This window comes from Equus przewalskii, chromosome 5, assembly GCF_037783145.1.
Source record: "Equus przewalskii isolate Varuska chromosome 5, EquPr2, whole genome shotgun sequence".
In the NCBI taxonomy this organism is placed as follows: domain Eukaryota; kingdom Metazoa; phylum Chordata; class Mammalia; order Perissodactyla; family Equidae; genus Equus; species Equus przewalskii.
The window spans coordinates 71,689,993-71,712,217 of NC_091835.1; the positions used below are offsets into that span (position 1 = coordinate 71,689,993).

Sequence of the window (22,225 nt, forward strand, 5' to 3'; positions counted from 1 at the left end):
CGACTGCCTCCAGACTGACCCAAAGAAATGTTTTTGGTTTCTCAAACTCCCTTCTCAGCCCCCCATAGTGCTGTCAGGAATTTCTTCCAGTTGTCTAGCTTGAGGCTCATTCTTTATTTTCGAGCAAGCCTGCTCCTTCACAGCATGGGCCTGGTAGAAACATCCACATGTTGTGCTGGTATTCTGTTGTGTGTTGCCTCTTCTCTAGCCCAAGCACGCACTTTTTGTTTTTTTCCACTCTTTTTAGTCTGTACCTTCCATGCCTCTGACTTTAGGCAGAGCCCTTTCTTTGCTTCTGTGGCCTCTCAGTGTAGCCACTGTCTTCTTCTTTGGGAATGTTTCCAAATTTGATGGTTGGTAGGTTCTTTTCACAGAGTGTTTTCATTCTTTACCAGTTCAGCTCATCCCTTTTCTCTCTAATTCCCTTGTGGAGCCAGAAAACAGCTGTGTGTTCCCAAGGACTCTGAGCCTGGGCATTTTAAGAGCTCGCCTTTCGCATCGTTAGCCTGGTTCTTTCATCTGCTGGCTGCTGAGCAAGGAGATCCATGCATGGAACCCGCGGAGCAGCTCCTAATGACTCAAGATGAGCAGGTCGAGCTCAAAGGCACAACAGAAACCCATTTGTAATGTGGTTGTTTTCCTTTCAAATCCCTAAGAACATAAGCAACCTATCCTAATGTATAAGAGTGAAGTGTGCGGGGGATTTTGTGGGGGATGGGGTTTGGGGGTGGGTGTTGGGCTTGAGAGATGGTTCCAGATTTTATTTTGACTTTGGGAGGCCCATCTTTCAGCATCTCCTCAGTCTAGCGAGGGGTTAGATCTTAGTCATATTTAGACAGTAGCACCAGCTTCTCAGGACCTCTGCCTCCACTATGATGGTTTTTTTATTGTGGTAACATATAATTGACCATTTAAGCCCTTTTTAGGTGTGCAGTTCAGTGGCATTAAATACATTCACATTGTTGTGGAACCATTACTACCATCCATCTGTAGAACTTTTTCATTTTCCCAAATTGAAACTCTGTGCCCATCAAACAGTAACTCCCGGGTCCCCCCTCCCCCAGCCCCCAGCATGTCTCCACGAGGATTTGACTCAGTCTCTTAAAGCACCATTCTAGCCACAGAGCCTCTGTTTCTTCTGCTATTAAATCTCAGCTCCTCAGATTGAATTTCAAGACCCTTCTCCTCTGGCCCCCACAGACTCACTCCCATGAGCTCCTGTCATTTCTTGGCCCAGAGTCCCGCTCTGAGAGGCAATTCTGGGCCCATGTCCTTGAGCGAGGGTCTTTCTTTCCCACCTGCTCCTTTGCACATATTGCTCTTCATCCTCTTCCCCTCAGTCTGCTTGGCCCTCACTTTCACAGTCTGTTCCATGCTTCTCTTGCTGTAAGACATCTCCCTGATGTCCTAAGATGCCCCAGCCTCTAGTACGTGGCCCTCTTCTTGACCTCAGTAGTACGCTGCCTGGTTGTTCTTATCCTGTTCTGGCCTCTTTATCTCTGTGTCTTAGTTCCCTCTCAGACTGGAGGCAAACAGAGACCTCTTGCAGAAATCCATTCTGGGTTACGTACTGTCTTCTATATCCTTGATGCTCACAATGTGGTTCAGGCTCCAGCGACGTTAGCATCACTCAGGGTCTTGTTAGAAATGTGGGATCTCAGGCTCCACCCCAAACCCACTGAATCCAAATCTGCATTTAACAGGACCCCCAGATTATTGACATGCACGTTAAAGTGAGGGAAGCACTGCTGTAGGAGGGGCGATAAATAATTTATGTTACAGTGTGCGTGAGTACAACTGTCTAAGTAACACCTCTAGACTAGATTCCAACTCTGTAGATATTTCTGAGGAGGGGGAAGAAGGATATTTTATGTCCTTTGAATTTATGAGTTCCTATCAGAATTGCCTAGAAAGTTGGGGAACTGACTCTCCGAAGCTGAGAGGGAATAGGAGTCAGTGTTCTCAAGGGGGAGGGATGGGAACCTCCCCAGCTGTCTATCTCACAATTAGACAGAACAGGGGCAAAGCTCCCTAAAATTCACTTTGAGGTCGGCTGATGGTGTTCCCCCGGAATTAAGCACTTGTTCCCCCAGCAGACATTTGTCACTGAAGTCCTGGGGAGAAGCAGAGCTTACAGGTCTCAAAATAACCTTCTGGTTTCTGTCTCCATGGCTGGTGCTGATTCATATTTTGTGGGAGGTTTGACTGTAGCTGGGAATGGCTAAGGAGCTGGTGTAATTCTCTCCCTCTTCCTCCCCCCACGGAGAGCGAGTGAGGAGAGGCACGAAGAGTGGAGACAGGGTGTGGGAGTCAAACCTGTTCTTCACATAGCAATCGCCTCGTCTCACTCTTTGCTCTCACTCCAAGAAGTTGAGTCCACAACTGGGAAAACCAGGAGCCAGTCTCTGAGTCTGCTTGGCTCATATCCAGGCTCCCTCTTTTTTTGTTCCTTCTCCCTTTGGGAATCAAAGGGAGTGGGTCCCGTCTTCCCCTGCTCTCCCACTTGCAGCTGTAGGAGAACTGCGATGTACGGAAGCACGGGCTGGAGGTGGGAGTTTGAAACTCTTTAGGCTGGTGTCTTACCCTCCTTGGTTATCTCCAGAAGAGGGTGCCAAGACCCACTGGCCTTGCTGTTTTTTAGGGCATGAAGCGTTTATAAAGTAGTAACTGGAGGGCAAAGTAGTTTGGGGTAAACTGTTATAAAGAGGTGGTCTGTTGAGTGGAAAAATAATGTAAATGAGAGGTTTCCCTCCAGAACCATGGGAAAAGATTACTCTGAGTCTGTCCCATGTTTTTCTGGGCCCGGGTCCCTGGATTTTGCTCTACTGGAAGAGAAATGTTGTATTGGTTCAGTTGAGCAAAACTTTTGATGAGGCTGTAGCTTTGAGTCTGCATTCTTTCTTGGGCTTCTTTCTAGAGAAGACTCAATATTTGGGGCATTTGGAGGTAGAGGGATATTGGTGATGACTGGGATATAGAGAAAACATGAAAGTGTAGCCAGGAGAAGCTATCTCAAGAATCTGTAATGAGTGTGTGTGCTGTTATTTCTTTTCCAACAGGCTGCATAATTTTTATGACCAATTATTCTATTTGTAACGACGCTGAGATAACAGAGATCGCATCTCATGCTCCATGGCACACGCCAGGCACTCATGGGAGCTAGAGGATACCAGTCCCTATACAGGAATTGGATGGCTGGAGTGTTGCGACCAAGATTCAGTTCTAGCAGGAGGGCTAAGGAAAACTTTGTGAACAGGAAGGGTGTAAGGACTGTAGTTGTAAAATGAGAAATGTATTGGGGGTGGGTAAAAGACCTGTTTTTCAGCTTGAGAATTTTGTGATTCAACATATTTCTGATGGTGTTATTTATGTGTAACAAACAAACAAGTGTCTTTGGCTGTGGAGATAGTGTCATCCCCAGCCAAGAGGAGCCAGTCTTTTCCCACAAAGGATGTGAGGGCTCAATTAGAGAGGATTGGCTTTAGGAGGTTTAGGAAAGACTAGGCCCAGACTGGGGGGAGCGTGCTCCTCTTGGGCTGGTGGTTCTCTTTTCTCTTACACCCAGCTTGCAAGTTCAGACAGGGCTGATGATCTCCTTGACAGATCTGGTAATTGGTCCATCAGGCCTGAGGCAGGCAGGTTAAGGACTGACATCTAGTTGTTCCCACCGATTGGTCTGGAACACTTACCAGCTCCTGCTTTCTTAGTGTTCTCTAGGGCATCTACTTGCCCTCTTGCCATTTTTCTGTCTGGTTTTTCTTGCCCATTAATTGTTAAGGGTTGGATATTTGAAACCAGCAGGCCTGGGTTTGAATCCCATCACTACCACTTAGTATTACTTAGACTCTTTGATCTCGTTTTCCCATCTGTAAAATGGGGATAATGAGACCTACCTCTCAGAATAGTTGTAAGGGTTAAATGAGAGAATGTTTGTTAAATGTGGGCTGGACACTAAGCGAATGCTTAGTAAAAGGTAGTCAACAATTTTCTTTAGAATTCCCTCTCTCTGCTCCCTGGCCACTTTTCGGTAGAGTATTGAGAGTTGGGGAGAGAAAGAGTGATGCCCACGTAGATGGACACAAGAGGTTGACTAAGAAAAATGGAAGGATAACAAGAGGGATGGACACCATGGAGACAGAGACTCAAAAATAGTTATAGGTAGAAGAACAGAGAGTGGAAACCAGGCAGAGGCAGAGAGAAAGTGAAAGATACAAAGACGGAGAAGGGAGAGAGGAACAGTCAGAGTTAACTGAAAGAAGAAGAGAGATAAAGTCAGGTGGAAAGGCAGAGACAGGAGTGAAAGCAAGACAAAGACCATCAGAGGACAGAGATGGAGAGTTCATTTGTGGAAGCTGGCATAAGATCCCTGGGGCAAGAACTTTCCTGCTTTCTTCTTGCCCTTGATGTTGTGGGACTTGAGTTCTAAGTCTCCGCAATCAGGATTGGGGGCCGGGGGGGGGGGGGAGCGCGTCCCACTGCCCGTTCCTCCTTGCAATCCGTTCATCCCATTCTCAGCCTGGTCATCACAGATCTACTCTGCCCTGAAGCGAGAGCGGCCCTGCCCTTCTCCTCTACGTACCTTTCCTCCCACACCACCTTAGTTACCCAAGACCATAGGGATTTTTCATTTCAAACAAAACTGTTTGGAGTGCAAAAGCATCATGGTGTCAGCCAGTCAGTGCAATAACCAGGTGTAGTTTTACAGTCGCTCCCCCCGACTGTAACTGCACTTTCATATATCTCTGGCTGCGACAGGCAATTTTCTTTCAAAGATTGTTTTTTCTGGAGCCTGTGATTTCTACTCTCGCCTCCAACCTCTGGGATATTAAAACGGGGTCAGCGGCTCTTGGCAGGCTGACCGATTTGTGGTCAATCCCCAGCTCCTCTGTTCACCCTCCCTTGTTGCTGTGTCTCCAATCTTGGCATCCCTCTGCCTCTGCACCCCATCGAGTCAGGCTGGAGGGAAATGGCTTCCATGGTCCTCGGTAATGAGCAGTTTTGTCCCGTGTCTAACCTTAAGAGTTGGGGTTGAATGGGGTCGGGGTGGGGATCCAGGAGAGGACTCACCTTTTAAGCTCTCCCCTGTTGTCCATGTCCCCCTGTCCCCCCACCCCCACCACATTGTTCTAGGATGGACCTGTCAGTTCTTTTCTCTAAAAGTATTGTAGCTTGTTATCCAGGGGGATCATTTTGAAGAAATGGGTGAATAGAACTAAGGTTTAACACTAAGGAATTTTTCTCTGCTAGAAACTGGGGGTGGGGTGGGAAAGCTGGTGTAATCTCTTTTTCTGGCCAATTTGGAGAATTAGTAGAATTAGGAGGAATTTCCATATAGATTAAGGGCTGGGTCAGGGGAGGTCTGGCCTACGGGGAAGAGATGAGGCAACCTTTGGATCCCTGCTTCCCTGAAGGGAGACAGTGGCTCTGCTCTTCCCACCAGAAGCAATCTCTTCCATTGTTCGCTGCTATGGTATTTGCTGGTCAGCAAAATCCCTTCCCTATCTCACCCAGGTAGGATTATTTTCTTGGAAGAAAGGTCTGTATCTGCTTTTCGGGTTGCCCATTTTAGGATTTCTATTCCCTTCTTTGGCCCATGGCCTGATGCAAAATCCTTCCTGAGGTCTAACTCTAGATCCCTCTTGCTTTGCTAACAGATCGAATCCCTTGAAAAACAACATGACAGCACACGCTCCCTCTCCTCACTCATACCATCCCTTGTTTTTATTAAATAAAAGTAAGTGGAGCTATAAGATGTGACTGGCCTGGATCCCGGCTTCATAAAACAAAACTAACACCCTCTTTATCAAGGGGCTGAGGCATCCAGAGAAGATTTCTTAGGCCATTTTGCTGTCACGTAAATGGGAATCAATATTCAATAAGCCCTTGATGCACTACGCTAGTGGTTCACTTAATACTGGCTTCCAGTACAGTAAGTGGCGTTGATATAGGGGAGGCTCGTTTGTAAAACAACACTGCAGCCCTCACCTCCTGGATATTGCGTTTGGCTTCCCCTAGGAGAGAAGATTCAAACCTTTGAGTAAGCAGGAGCATCTTTTTGCCAATCCTGCTGCCTCGGGACAGACTCTCCTATAATCTAACTTGAAAAAGAGAATGGATTTTATGCTTTTAAAGCCAACCAGTCTAAGAGATCCCAGAGGTTAATAGGCCCACATTCTATTAGGAAGTTTCCCACTATGCTTGGCCTGATTGCCTTCCCCTTCAATAAATTAGTCAAATTGAAAACCAATTGAAGGATAGAATTGATTCCACCGCTAACCTCTGAGAGGAGACCCTTCTGTGCCCTCAGAGCCTGCAGCAGTTAGTAATAATGCCTCATTTCCCTCAGCCCCTGTGTTTGCTGCAGGGAAAGACTACTGGCCCTCTGGCCCCCTGGTGGATGCATGGTGGGTCTGGTTTCTCCGTTGTACAGTGACTGTGAGAGTTTGAGAGGAAACAGACAATTGAAAGATGGTCGATTATTTTGTTCCCATTCTAGCACACCTTTGTGGGGAATTTGTAACCTTAGGCTTGCTTCCCCCACACAGCTCTAAGCAAGCGTGTGTTAAGGAAAAGCAATCTCATGTCTGCCTAAATAACACAGATAAATATTGTACAAAAACTTCTCATAATCCATTTCAGAACCAAATGGATTTTAGAAAATTTATTAAACATTTTTGGATCGTCTGTGCCTTTGTTTTCCATTCCCAGTGTTCACAGAGAATAGGAATTCACAATTTGGGGTTGAAGTGCGAACTTACATAGAGATTTAGCCTGCATTGTAGTCTTGGCTATTTCTTATCCTGTTCAGGAGGGTTGACAGTTTGGACGAAGCTGAGGGCAGGCTCTCCATTCGCTACTGTTTGGGGATGCACTGGAGGAGGTTAGACCCGCTTTCTGCAGTGACCCTGTAATTGTCCCTACAGGAGAGATGTCCTGAGTCTCCTAGAGCTGTTTTAGACCAAACCTTTAGAAAGTTTCCATCGGGTTGCAGATAGCTTTAGGGAATCTAAAGCAAGAGGCTGGCATTTGGCCTCTTTGCTTGGGCATGAATAGCAGGAGAGCTGTCCCGCAGTGTTTGCTTGTATTAAGTTGTTTTTATGGGGAGAGCCCTCCAAGAATATTGAGTAATGGGTGCATGTTTTGAAGGAGAGGTACAAATAAACTCTGGCGGGTTTCTTGTCTTCAGAGTTCCTCATTTGGCACAGCCTCATCTTATTGGGAAGAGACCAGCAAAGGATACCCAGGGGTGAGTTTAGAAGGGGTTCGGGGGTTTGATAACCTGGCTTGGGACTTTTACAACAAGTTTCTGGGGTACCTCAATGAAGGAGAAGGGTACTTGCTTCTCCTTTTCCAAATAAGAGGAAATGAGACCATTTAAAGCTGGTGGAGGTGCTGAGGCCGAGCCTAGCCAAGACCTTCCCGATAATAAGCACAAAATGACTGACTCATTCAGTTTAGAGTCCCTTCTGTCCTCCTCCCCGGTCTTATTTTTTGCTGCCCTGTGCTGGGTGCGAGGGCCAACTGTGGTTCTGACATCTGTCACCTCATCAATTTCCAGGGTTGACGGGATAGGAGTCTCTACTTCCCTCTCCTTTTATGTCTGTCCCTCTTGAAGCTACATATTAAAGAAAAAAAAAATCAAGAAGTGCGTTTCTTTGGTTAGGAGTGCTTTCTTTGTTTAGACAGGCGAGTCCTCCCTGCTCACCTCCCTTGTTTTAGCGAGGTCTGCACAGAGGAGGAGGCTAGACCGAGAAGATGGACCAGAGAGCAAAGATTCCTGGGGATAGAACTCCTAGGGGATAGTGAGCTCCCAAATTACTTTCCTAGGGAAAGATGTCATGGGTGACACTTAAAGCTTTCACCACTCTCTGAGATGGTTGGGCTTCTCCCAGCAAAGGCATACATGGTCAAATGTTGTCTTGAAGAGTCTTGCCGTACCATATGCTAACATTTTCCTTTGCTTTCTACTGGGATTGAACCAGTTATCATGAGGCAATAGCATCTCAACATAGGGTATGACTGATGACCAAGCCCCTCTTTCCTTCTGGTTAAACTCCCAATCATTCGGTACCTCTGGTGGTTCATTCTTGCCACAACTTGTGTTCTGGCATCAGTGTTCCCCCACGCAACAGCTGATGACATCTCTTGGCCTCCCCCATTCATTCAGCAACACCTCTCCCCCAGCCCGCCTCCTCTGCCTGCTGTCCCAGCCTGTAACCCTGATCTCATTTCCTCCTACCTCTCACCATTCTAAGACCTCTTGCCCCAACCTGTGCCTGGGCTCCTTTCTCTGGAGTCCCTCTCATTCCTTGGGAGAGCCCACTCCTGTCTGATCTGGGATCTCCCTGAACATGTCTACCTTCCCCAAGACTTTCAGGAACCAGAGGACTCCCCAGAGAAGAGGGTGGCTCCTATCCCTGAGGTTGCCCCCAGCTCCTCAGCGGGGCGGATTTCATGGCTGGGTTGTATGTTGTTTGTCTGTCTCAGACTTTGCAGCCCCTGAGGCAATGGCTCTGTCTTTGCAGGCTCAGGGAAGCCTTGGCAGCCAGCAAATAATAAATAATACCCTGGTAACACCACCTGCAACTTGCTAATGAATGTCTTTCCCCTGCCTCCCTCACCTCTTGGAGGTTGGGGGTGGGGACTCCCGATTTCTGGGCAAATGGATGCCTTCTCCTTTTTCCTGTCTGGGAGCGTTGAGGTTGGAGGGTGGGAACAGGTCTTTTTTAGGGGCAGAAGAATACAGAAAAGACCTTAAAGAGTATTCTAAATAAAAAGAGTACACCTCTAATATTTCTTCTGATGCAGAGTTTTGGAAAGATGGAAGTTTTTACTAGTGGGACAACAGGTCTGGGGCTCTTTGTATTTCTTGGGGTCTCCTGGGCTTTGGTTTCCAGAGGCAAGCTGGGGAGTTATCACCTGATCCCATCTCTTCCCTCAAGGAATGTTTTCCTAAGTCATGGATTCTCTAAGTGTGACACTCAAAGTCCATAGATTAGGCCACTAAGTGACTCTATTGTCTTCTTTTAGCTTCGGAGTATTAAGGTTAGCAGGCCAGAGGCAGTTTTCTTGAAGACATCTATACCTAAAATTCCAGCAGTTGCCACCAGGTGCCTCAGTGCTGATTTCGCTTTGGGTCATCTAAAGAGAGCAGGAGAGGTATGCAATCTTGTCCATTGATGCACTTTCAAATGGTTAGAAAAAGTGCCATTATTTTAAAGCACATTTTCTGATGTAGGTTTGACTATTAAAAAACACATATGCCATCAGGCAAAAGCCCTTTAAACCTTTGTTGTGGTAGTTGTAGTAGCAAAGGGAGTGAGTGGAGAATATGATTTTCTGAGATTGTCTGTCTAATGACCCATCCAAATGGTCCATGGAATTGGTTTGTGGTCCATTTTTCTAAAGGCAGGCTTTGTGGTCTGTATCAGAAAGAGCCATGCAAAATGATTTTGGATTCATGCCAGTGTAGTGATTTCTGTGGAACTGGGGGAGGCAGGTTGGGATGTTTTCATTTACCTGATCCATGTAGGTCTTGGTGTAGTATTATGGAGCCTCTAAAATGGGGCAGAATGGCAGGATCAGTGGTAAATAGAAATCACATTCTGATCTACACATTATGGGTGTAGAGTGCAGTGGATGATAACTCCTCCTTCTCAGTCTGAATTCGGGTTTCGTATATAGGTCACTTCTATAGAAGAAGTGATTTTGCCTCTTTTGATACCCAGGAAAATGAAGACCAGCTTCTTCCCTGCCTTGCCACTTAGGAGTGTCACTCATGAGACTCGAGTTTCCCAGAACCATCCTCCTCAAGTTCCCTTTTGATTCAGGGAGTGTTTCCTCAGCTGTTATCCATCTCCTTTAAGAGGAGATATTTCCCTCATTTTTGTTTCTGTCTTCCAAAGTTACCCTTGCCCATGCCCACGCCCCCATGCCTCCCACCAGTTCTTGGGGTATAAACAATCATGTCTGCTATTTAGGGTAGATGAGCTCCGTGTTGGATTAATTCTGCATGATCCTGCTTGTAGACTGCTGGGGGGAGGAGCTAGCCTCCTTTTCATTCTCCTGAAGTCGGGACCCAGACCTGGGCCAAGGAGGCTCTCTTTCCCACGTGTAGGAAGCTGATGGGCCCCCCTTCTCTGCAACATTTGGCTCCCTGGATTCTCTGAGTCACCCTCTGACCCTTACCATCTATAGCAAAGGCTCAGACCTGCCAGGCAAACTTTATCCAGTAGACTTAATGAGCACCTGGTGGCTAAGTGCTTTGAGATCTTCTAGACGAAAAGGGCTGTCAGTGGCTCACGGGTTATTACTGTCAGCGTGGTGGCGGCGGCAATTACTCTGGATGATCAGGGTGCCCGGCTCCTTTTGTCCCTCAAGGGAGCACCAGGCTCTGGAGGAATGGCACACTGCCTTGTTCCACCTGCCTTGGATTCTGATGGGGTGTTAGCAAGGTTCCTTTTACCATCTGCCATCTTCCCTCTGCAGCTGGACAGGTAGCACTGCAAATGCTCAGTAAACTCTGAAGTGCTTATGCTCTAGGGAGTGAAGTGGTTCTGAGGAGTGTAGAGAGACAGAAACCAGACTCCTCCTTTCCAGCTTCTGTGTCTCAAGAAGGACTATGCAGAGGAGCATTCAGAACTCGGAGGATAACCACCTCAGTTGACCTTCTGTCTCTAGGACTGAAAGCGGGGGGGAGTAGTTGTTGCAGGGGAGCTTGAGAAAGGCCAGTCTACGGGTAGGCATGAGAAGAAAAGGAAATGGCTTCTGACTCCAGCTGAGAGATGAAACATGTCAAACCAGGGAAGTGGTGGAGGCACCGTCTCTGAAGGGTTTTAAATGAAAGGAATTTTGATTTCTGGCTTGGATGGTTGAAGTGGAGGAGCATTCCAGAGACAGAAGGATGCTGGGGGTAACCTTAAGGAATACGTGCTCCTAAGTGAATAAATTCACAGGCCGCGACCACATTCCACTTTTCTGCCTGCGAGGGGTGGGGTTTATGTTCTGGCCTTTAATCCCTAATAATAGTGGGTGACGGCAGAGTATTTTGAGTGGTAACTCAAATGGAATTGCTGCTCAATTGCAACCACCTGGATAGGGTGGGTGGGTAGAGGCAACCAGGGCCTCAAATCCTTATTTACCCTCTTGCCCTCATCCTCTGCAGCTTTACTCTGGGCACAGACACCATTCCTTTACCATTTCTACAAACCCAATCATCTTCCTTGGGAAGGAAGAAAAGTCACAGGTTTTCCTTGAGAAGTCATTTTGTCCTATCCTCCTGAGAAGTTATTTTTACCTCCTGGAAAATCTTCTAACTCAAATAGGAAAGATGCCCTTTGTGTTTAAAAGTCTGAAATGAAGGTTTTGCACACTCTGGCATCTTGAAACTCTTGCCCTAACCACAGGTTGTCCTCTTTTCTCTTGCTTTTAAAGCCAGAAATTGCAAATAGTGCCATCTTCTTCACTCGTGTCTACGCTGGATCAGTTATCACCTTCCCAGTCTACAGGTCCGTGTGGTTGGCCAATGTCTCTGCATTGTTTGCTGCCCAAATGACCATTGTTCAAATAAAATATTTTACCCAGTCGGAATTAAGTGATATTCACTACAATTATTAGGGGTTCTAGAAAAGCATTTTAAAAAATTTACATGGCTTTGAAGAAAGGATATAAATGAGAAAGTTATGATTAATGTGGAGAAGAGAAAGGTCGGGAACGGAATGGGGAGATAGAGGAAGTAGGGAGGAGAGGACATACTGATCAATGGATTTGAAGTACTGAAAGCTCAAGAAGAGGAGAATGCTGGTTTTTCCTGAGGCCAGAGCAGAAACAACTGGGGCTTTAACCGTGAGCGATTAGGATTAGACTAAAGGAAGCACTGCCTTGCTGGGAGGTTGAAAGAGGCTACTCCTGAGAAAGACTGTGGGATCGCCTATTCTTAGCAATCCTGAGTAAAGGAGCAGTGAGAGTGGGGGGAGCCAGCGCAGAATGAGAACGGCAGGAAGAATCCCGTGCTGCCCTCCTCTCAGCTGTTTTCTGTCCTCCCTTATCAGTCAGGATTGTCCAATCCCGCTGTCTGAAACGGATTTGATGACTCAACAATGACCAATTAGGCGTTAACACATCTATCTCTGGGGCTATCTAGCCATCTTTATGGAGAACAGGATCTTAAATCTTTGCTCATCAGGACAGCCAGAGGCTTTGCCTAAACAGTGGAAAGAGCCATAGACATTTTTCATAATTATAATGACTTTTTACAGGGAGAGCCATAACTCCTGCTCCATAACTCTAGTGTGAGAGAGGAGCCCATTGCAGATTCTGTGACGCGGGGAATGGAGCCGTCAGAGGGCTGGTCTTCTTCAGGCAGTCTGTGCTTTCCTACCAGGGACAACTTCTGGGAGTAAAATTCACAAAGGAAGATAAGATGATTTCTATTCTGGGCAGCCTTCTCCTGAGACGAGACAGACTGCGATCTCCAGAGGTAGACGGAGTGACAAAAGGTCAGGAAATTAATGAGTGGGACATGGCCTGGCCAAGCTCCAAATAGCTGTTTGTGGGGAAGGGCATTGTGGGGGTCCTTAGTTATGAAAGTCTTCCTGATGGAGCTGAAAAGGAAGAGGGCCTTCTTAAGGGAAATGGCCCTTGTGTGGAGGTGGGTGAGTTGGAGAGGTAGAGCAGCTTAGCAGCCTAGATCCATTATGGCTCATCAAGAATCTTGTTAGCTTTCCCGTCATCTTAGTTTTCTAGTTAATTAGCTCATATTCCCTGATGGGGAATCTCCTAGTGATCCCCTACAGTCTGCCTCCAGCGTTTATAAGAACATCATGACACCCTGTGAATCAGGCCTGAGATCTTCCTATTTCAGCACTACTCTCCTTAGCCCGCCTTATTTAATGACTTTTTGATCTATTTCCTTTCCCCCTGTAAGATACATGTGAGAATATGAACATTAGTTCCTATTGCATTTCAGGCCTTGATTTCCCTCAAACTACTAAATAGTCTGTTCCTCATTCTTCCTGCGGTCTGTACTTTCCTCACTTCACCTAAGCAGCTCTCCTGGGCCAGTAAAAGGACAGCTTGTCAAAATGTGAATGATCAGCCATCTCTGCTTAGTTCCCAAGCCAAGGCTTACCTTCCCGGAGGCTTACCTTGCCTGATGCCCTTCTTTGGCTAATTGTATACCGTTAATGGTCTTCACTTCCTCGTGTTCATCCTCACTGATGTCTTCCAGTCTGGGCATCCCTAACAATAGGGCCTGTGTTTGCATTCTGTGCTCCATTCCACACCCCTCATAGTGCATTTTAGAATTCATAATACTCCAAGGTACTAGAGGTGAACAATTACCTAGATAATCGGATCTGTGTAGACAACCTATGTTTTTCTGAAACATGTTTAGAGAATTAAAATATCCATACAATTGCTTCTATAAGCCTCTTCTTTGGTCAAGTAGACATAATGTAAGGGGTGTATATATATCATAGAGATTTACCTTTGATAGTCTCCTAAAAGATTCTTTCCTTGGTCATAACCCTAAAAAGATAAGCTACTGTGCTTCTTTGATTCAGCTAACAAATTGCCTTATTTGTGATAGTTACTATTCTAGACAAGGTCGGTGGGAAGATAGACCAGTAAACCAGCGTTTACACTAGAGTATGATCAGAGCTGTGATAGAGTTACCCACAGGGTATGGTGGGGGTGGGTAGAAAACTAACTCAGATGCAAGGGGATGTCATTTACTGGCCCAGTCGGCAAAAGTGGGTGAGTGGTTGTGGTAGCATAAGACTAAGGCTGGACACCAGAAAGTTTTTCTCAATTAGATTACGATTTCTTCATCTATGCATTCAAACACTAAACAGTCCTGTAGGCACAAGCACCAACTATGTGCTGGTCACTATGCTAGCTCGTATTTAAAGATGAATAAGATTAAACCCCTGCCATCGAGGAGCTTGCATTCTAGAGTGGTGGACAGAAAAATAAACATTTAAAGGACAATACGATAAGGCTTGAGGTAGAAGCATGGCAAAGCTGGTATTTCCTTAATTAAAGCCAGTTGAGATGCTATGCAGCTTCGAATGCTTAGAATGGAAAGAAAGAGGGTAATTTCAATGACTTACCCTCTTACTCCTCTCAAGTCTCTGAATAGGTTGATTCAAATTCCACCGTGCAGTTTATTTATCATCTGGAATCCCGGCAGTTGAAGGATCCCAATATATCAAACTTCCTAGGTCTCTGTCTGGACGCTCTTCCTAGCTCAGGAAGCAATTAGTCTGAGAGAGACAGAAGTGAGAGTGCAGGAGCAGAATATATATCCTTTTAAAATAATTTAGTAACAACCCTAGGTAAGTGACCAATAATTTATAGAGTCTATTCTTTTTATAGAGATATTTCCTTGCTGCTCAACCAGCGAGCTTGCCGGGTTTAGAGGATTAATCTTTGACATAGTAAATATGCTCAAGTTGTAATTCAGTCGCAAGGATAAAGGGAACTTAGACTTGTCTTGTATAAGGGAAAAGATATGAAATGGGTTTGTTGAGGAACCACGTGGTAGTCCTTATTATCTCTTGTACTTTAGCAGCAAGAGTTTTAGAACTGCAAGGGATCCTATAGATCCTCTAATCCACTGTCCTATTTTACAGAATAGAAGACTAAGACCTACGGCACATGAGACGGTGGCAGATCCAGAACTGGAGCTCATGTCTGTTGACTCATCCTGCAAGACTTTTAATACTACCCATGCTTCTGCCTGTCACATTCAGACTCCTGCTTTACCTGCAAGACTCCCCTATCAACTTCCTTCCACTCAGTTCTTTTTCCTCCCTCCCTATTGTCTACTTTAGCCAAACCAAGCTGCTTCCTGGTCTCCTGACTGTGCTACACGTTTTCTGGCCTCTGAAATGTCCCTTAAGCACTTTCCCTGCCAGGCTGGGATGACTTCATTTTGCTCTCCCTTCTTCTCCTTTCTTCCCCTCCGACTCAGCTTCATATTCCCTCTTCCAGGAAGCCTTCCTTAAGTAACCTCTTCTGTCTTTGAATGCTTCTTGGCCCTGCATCTTTTCAGCCCAGTTGTTGGTTTGTATTTGCTGCTTTGTTGGTTAATAAGCATTCTGAAGTCACTTTATAGATATTTAGATTCTGTCAATTTAGTTAGATTAGGAGCTTCTTAATGGAAAGGCTTGGAACACACAGGGGGATATTATATTGTTGCTTGAATACAGCTGGGATTGGACAGTCTGAGAAAGTTGAAATTACTTCTGTATTTGGGGAGAGGAAAGAAGAAAAGAAGACTGACTTAGCGGTGGATGGGTCTGGTGATCCTTCTTAGAGTCAGAGGGGTATTTGAAGTGACTTCTTAAGGTTATTTCCAGTCTTGGGGTTCTGTAACCTTGTGAACCAGCTTGGATATGCCACAGCCTTAACCTGGTGCTGTTACCAGTTTTGTGGCCTATGTTAACTAATAAGACATCCTGCAACTAGTAGGTGGCAGACTGTTGTGTTCATTGCATGTTATGAAGAAAAAAATAGCTTGGTGAAAGGCCCTTCCTATGTGGAATGCATTGTTAGGTGGAGCACCTGGCTGCCCCGTGGATGACCTCAGTTGCCGCCTGGAGGTCTCTACCTAAGGGAAGGGAGGCCCTGAGAGCCATTTTGACCCAAGTTCAATTTTCTAGAACAAACAAGCTGATCTCTTGCTCCAAGGCCCAGTCAAAGAGGCTCCAGAGTGTTTATTGACTCTTGCATGTCCCTGCCCTGGAGAACAAACAAACAGCTCAACCTGACTCATTCCCTCCACCAGCTCGACTCGGTCCCATTGCTGGGCTTTGCTGGGAAAAATCCCTCAGACCCTATGGCGATAAGAGAGCCAATGGCTATGGGTCTCTGGTCATATATTCCTACTCCTCTTTCCCATAGAACATTAATCCTCCCTGGAGATGCAGAAGACTAGCAGTAACTTTGGATTCACTGGGCTTGGTCTCTCTCCATTGCTAGAGGCAAATTGGCTTGCTTCACTGATTCATTCATTCAATAAATATTTATTGAATGCCTACTATGTGTGAGGCTCCCCTCTCATGATTGGGGCTGCCAGTTTTTGCTATGGAGAATGCTGATGCTTCCATCTTTTAACTAAATGATTTGAAATCCGCCTTTCCTAGCATCTTGATATAATAATAATAATAATAATAATAATAATAATAATAATAATAGTAATAATAATAATAATAGCTTTTCCCTCCTTTACCACTACTGGGAGAATTTGGTTTCTGAACCCTAAACATCTCCTTTAATTAAGCCTTTGATGGATCATTTCTACCTCTTGGGATATCCTCACCTTGCTTTTCATCCAGCCCTGCTCCACATGTTCCTCCTTTTTTATGCTTGTATCCAGTCTTATGCTTGTATATTTGTGCTCAATTCACTGCCTCTTTTTTTGTCTTTTGCTGAGGAAGCTTTGCCCTGAGCTAAAATCTGTTGCCAATCTTCCTCTTTTTGCTTGAGGAAAATTCGCCCTGAGCTAGCATCTGTGACAATCTTCCTCTATTTTGTATGTGGGTCACTGCTACATCATGGCTGCCAACAAGTGGTATAGGTCCACACTCAGGAACTGAACCCAGGCCACTGAAACAGAGTGCATCGAACTTAATCACTAGGCCATGGGGCCAGCCCCAGTGCTTCTCTTTTTTAGAAGAAACTCAACTCAGACCCTCCCCATTGTTGTGTTCTGAGGAGTACTGTGTTTCCGAAACTGTGTAATCCTCAAAACGCTCATGTCCCACATGCGTTAATAGCAGTTTCTTAAAAAAGGATTACATGACCAGTTCAGTTTAGGAAACACTGGACCAGACAAAACTAAAATCTTAAACTTCAGGGCTTCTCAGAACCTTTAACATAGTATTCATTTTGAATCTCCAAGAGGGGACATACTATGCAATATTATTAGACCACGGAAGCCTTTTTAAAGAAAAATCTCTTATCGGTTTTGGGGACATGAGTGTTTCATGAAATTTAGTTTGGGAAATGCCAATGTAGTGGAAGGAATATTGGACTAGGAGACGGGAGCCTGGAGTTGTGTTCCTCTCTGCCAGTCATTTTTCTAGGTGACTCTGGGCAAGTCACTTCATTTCTCTGAACCCCTGTTCCTTTCTTGGAAGATGAGGAGTCAGAATTAAATTATCCCTCAATCTTCTTCTAGCTCTGACATTATAGAATTTTTTGCCTCATTATTCTGTTTCTTTCTTAATGTTTGTTCCTACCGTCAGTCTGAGGACCTCTGAGATGGGTGTTATATCTCTTTTTCTCTGTGTGTCTTCCTGAAACACTTAAGACACAGTCCATCCAAAGATAGAGTGGGGATAGAATGACAATACCTGGCAAGTGTTGGCCACTGTACAAAGGCATCCACAGGTAGGCCCAATCTCCTCAGTAGCAGAAACTTAAATCTAAGATAGATGTCTTGACATACCCATAAAGGACCTACAAATAATGGAATAAAACATTAAACCAACAAATGACTAAAGAGAGCTAGAATAAATGCATTTTAGACATTACAGGAAAGGAAAGCTATTTGTGGAAAGAAAACATGGTAGCTCCATATGCAGCTGAATGTCTTAAGGGAAAGGTGTGAGAAGCTCCTTGGAAGAGAGGAGCAGTGATATCAAGACGGGAAAGAGAAGATATTCTCTGCTGACGGGGTGGGTGAGGAGAGGGGCTGTACCTCCGGCTTATGGGGCAACCTACTTGGCTGAAAATTCAAAGAGAATGGAATAACATTCATCTGGGACGTATGATGGAATGGACCAGATAGTGGGAGTCAAAGAGGGTAAAGAAGGACTTTCTCTGGAGCACCTGGGAAGTAGGTCAACACACGTTTCACTCCCAATGATCTGTGGAGAGCTCGAAATCCCGGGGTGCTCGGATAAGACACACACGTGTGTATGTCCTTGGAGACAGACAGATTCCTTAGTGGGTGGCCTAAAACTCTTGCCTTCTCTTGCATTGGGTGTGATGGGCGAGAGCCCTAGATTAAGTTCATGCCTCTGGGCATTGTCATTTAGAGAAGGTGAGAGCGATGAGCAGAGACGCTTATCTTTACAGCCGTTCTTGTTTGATTTATATTCGGTTTGCGTGTGTGTGTGTTGAGTCTATATGCACCTGTCTATGTGTGTGAATGTGTGTTTTTGTGAGTGTGCACTTGCACATATATGTGGAAATGTGGCCAGGTTTTACATGTATATATGGGTTTGCAAAGTGCTTATATGTCCATCTATGGCTGTGTCTGTTGTGAAAGGATGAGGTTTAATTTTATGTATATGTGTGTAAAATGGTGTGTACACTCACACGTGTGTAGACAGTGGTCTGTTTTATATTCATGAGGCATGTATTCACATAGATATTTTACCTATGAATGTTTATATGTATTTATATGTCTATATTTATAGACATTTGTATGTCTATATTTAGGCTATACCTGAGTTACTTATTTTGATATTTGATGTTTCTTTGTCTTTAGGAGTGAGTTTGTTTCATTAATTCGCTAAGTATTTATTGAGAGCCTACTATGTATGAGGTACATGTCTGTGTATGCACACAGGATGTGTCTGTGTTTACATACAATATGGAAAGTGCACTTATGCACATGTCAACAAGTTATGAACTGTCTATGTGTGTCCTAATTTTCTCTTGTTTTTAAATCTTGCATTGCGTATGATTGTAAGCTCTCCCAAATCTTTTTGGAAAAAGCAGGTGATGACTAACTAGATTTAGTACAAGCATCTGATGTGGGTATGTCCATGCGGAGCAGAGTCATGCTCTGTTCATTACCCGCTTGTGATCTCCTCCTCAGCCGTCTCACTCTGTGTACTTCTTACTCCTGCAGAGCTTGGAAAACTCCCTCAGACGCTCATTCGCCTCCACGAACAAACAGCCTGGATTCCCTGCTGGTCGGCTGGACCAGGAAGAAAGGGTGGGAGCTAGTCAGCCATGGATCTTAAGCTCCAGCTGTTTGAGAATATGTTTCTTTTCTCTTGCCCTCTCCCTCGTCTCATCTTTTCTATCCTTCACCCGGTTCTCCTAATCCTTCGAAAGAGAGGCACAAGGTTTTCTTCTCCCCAGAGCAACCAGAGAGAGAAAGCAAAAAAGCTTTCGCTCCAAGGAACTCTGCTCCTGTTTTATGGGGTTTGTCAATAACGTTCCTTCACTAAGATAGCATCTCAGCAGAATGAAAGAGCCCTCTGCTCTTCGTGAAAAGAGCTGTTTTCTCTTGGGGGTGTGGGGGGGTCATTAAATAAACCTGTTTTTTAAAAAAGTACCTCTGCAACAAGGAAATGTGTTATTATTGTAATTGTCTAATGCTAATTATACTTATTACTATAATAACCATTTGGTTGTAACAAATGATGTAATCCTCTTCATTTCTGTCGCTGCCAGAGCTGAGTGGTGTGTCTACAGCAAGGGGGGATGGGGGTGTTCTTGGTGGGGAGGAACAGTCAGCCTGGTGACAGTGGGGAAGCTTGTGCTGGTGATGGCTTTGCTGCTCAGTGGGGGAGGGGTGCAGCATAGAAGAGATCCAGATTGTTTTACTCCCCAACCTTGCTTCTCTGTGGAAGATCCCATTTTAGGTCCTTTCCTGAAAGTGTTTAATCATTCAGTCAGACCTTCATTTATTCATTCAACAAACATTCATTGCATACCTGCTATGTTCCATATTAAAGTCAGCCCTAACTATAAAAAGTAAATAAGATAGGATCTTTACTGCTTAGAAGCCCACAGTCTAGCAGTGGGGACTGATATGCAAACATTATTTTCAATGAACTAGGATGAGTGAGACATAGGGAGGTGTATTTAAAGTGCTATGAGAACAGGTATGGAAGAGGTGATTTATTCTGTGTGTGGAAGCCTGAAAAGCTGGAGTTTTGGGGGCTGGGCCCTGTTGCTGAATGGTTAAGTTTGCACGCTCTGCTTCAGTGGCCTGGGGTTTCGCCAGTTTGGATCCCGGGCACAGACCTGGCACCACTCATCAAGCCATGCTGTGGCGGCGTCTCACATAGGGGAACTAGAACGACCTACAACTAGGATATACGACTGTGTACTGGTGCTTTGGGGAGAAGAAGGAAAAAAAGAGGAAGATTGGCGACAGATGTCAGCTCAGGGACAATCTCTTCACCAAAAACCAAAACCAAAACAAAACCAGCTGGACTTTTTGAGGAACACTAGGAGTTTGCAGCACAGAGGAGGGGAGCTGGTCGTTCCAGAGACAAGGAACTATTGAAAGCCTAGAGCCTGTTTGTGTTGTAATATTTATGTCAATGATGTTAATAGCTAATATGACTTCATATCAGGCACAGTTCTAGGCTCTTGCATTTGCTAACTCACTCAGTCTTCCCAACAAGGCTATGAGGCAGCACCGTGGTGAAGATTAAGCAAATCAATAGATGAAAAGTGCCTACAACGGTGCTTGATGTGGAGTCATATTAGCTATTTTATTATTGTCATTCCAATTCAGCAGATGTGAAAACTGAGTCTCAGGCTGGACAGCTTGCCCAACTTCACATACACAATAAGCAACAAAGCTTGGATTTGAAACCCAGTTCTGAACAGAGCCCCAGTTTTTACCCACTCTTGTAATTAAGGTGTGGGGCGCATACTTGAGAGGGGTAATAATTTGTAGTGAGGCTGCCAAATAGTTTGGGGCTAGAGTGTGAACGGCCCTGTGTACTATTCGAGGTTTCTGAACAGGGAGTAACAAGATCAGATCTGTGTTTCAGAAAGACAACTCCGGAAAACTGGCTCTGTGTGGATGGCCAGCCTCTATGATCTCCTAGTCTTACTCTTGATGTGTTCAGCTCAGCAGTTGATACAACCCAGCTGAGCTCATAAGTGCCTGAGCTGGCTGGCTGTGAGGCATGGAAGAAAGAAGAGTTGGAGGAACTATCAGATTAATAAGATCTCGGGAGTTGGGGCTGGCCCGATGGTGTAGTGGCTGAGTTCACGTGCTCTGCTTCAGTGCCTGGGGTTTGTGGGTTTGGATCCTGGGTGTGGACCCACACACCGCTCATGAAGCCATGCTGTGGTGGCATCCCACATGCAAAATAGAGGAAGACTGGCACAGAACTTAGCTCAGGGATAATCTTCCTCAAACAAAAAGAGGAGGATTCGTGACAAACGTTGGCTCAGGGCCAATCTTCCTCACTAGAAAAAAGCAAAAGATCGTGGGAGAGAGCCAATGCAAATTCCCAGGCCCCATCACTGGGTTGTCTAAATAGGCCACAGTAATATAATATCCATAGGCCTTGACTTTCCTCAGTGTTAGCAGACACTTCAGACCTTCTCGATTTGGAGGCTGGGACTTGTCTGTCTTGGTCACTGCTCAATCTCCAGGACCCAGCAGTAGTAGTACTGGCCGTGGTTGATGTTAATAAACCCATCGTATGAATGACCATTCACTCTTCCTGGAGCTCTCAGTACTCTAAGCTTGGCCTAATGCTCTCACAATTGAATTTTTCATTAGCAATCAAAAAAATTATTCCTCTTGTTATCAGGGCACTTCTCTCCATCCCACGTTACACACAGACGTATCTTCCCCTCCTCCTCCTCTTCTGTCACCTTCAGTTCAGCCAGTTTGCCTGAGTGGGATTTGAGGCGTGCATCCCAGGGAAGAGTAATAATGGCTCACATTTGTTTCACGCTTACCAGGTGCCAGGCACAATCCTAAGCACTTCATGTGTGTTAACTAAGGTCTCACAACTGTGCAAGGAGATGCTATCATTAGCCCACCTTTACAGGCGAGGAAGCTGAGTTATGAAGAAGCCAAATAACTTGGTCAAGGTCACACAGCTGTTAAGTATCAGAACTTCATCCTATACACCAGCGACTCTGAAACCTTAATAAGCATACAGATCACCTGGGGTCTTGTTAAAATGCACATTCTGATTCAGTGAATCTGTGGTTGGAGCTAAAATTCTGCACTTTTAATAAGCTCGCAAGTGATGCTGTTGCTGTTGGTCCATGGACCACACATTGAGTAGTAAGGCTCTACATCCTGTTTACTACGTCTCCAAATCAACCATTTTCTGACTCACTTTGTCACCAGCTATCAGAGTTATTTCCTGAATGGACAGGATATTTGTTTAAAACAGTTTTTGAACCATAGGAGTCAGCTTCTTTCTGGGAGAAAAAGGGGAGCTGGAAATTGGCCGCTTATATTGACACACCTTTGTGATCCTTGTCCGAAGAG

General features: G+C 45.2%; 1 long non-coding RNA gene across 1 annotated transcript in view; it reads left to right on the forward strand.

Annotated features, from left to right (window-relative positions):
- Positions 1-19,300, forward strand: part of LOC139083388 (uncharacterized) — a 44,927-nt gene extending 25,627 nt beyond the window's left edge. The window contains exon 4 of the long non-coding RNA XR_011540075.1: positions 18,869-19,300. This is a non-coding gene — a long non-coding RNA (uncharacterized lncRNA). The remainder of the gene's footprint in view (positions 1-18,868) is intronic.
- Positions 19,301-22,225: the final 2,925 nt, after the last annotated feature.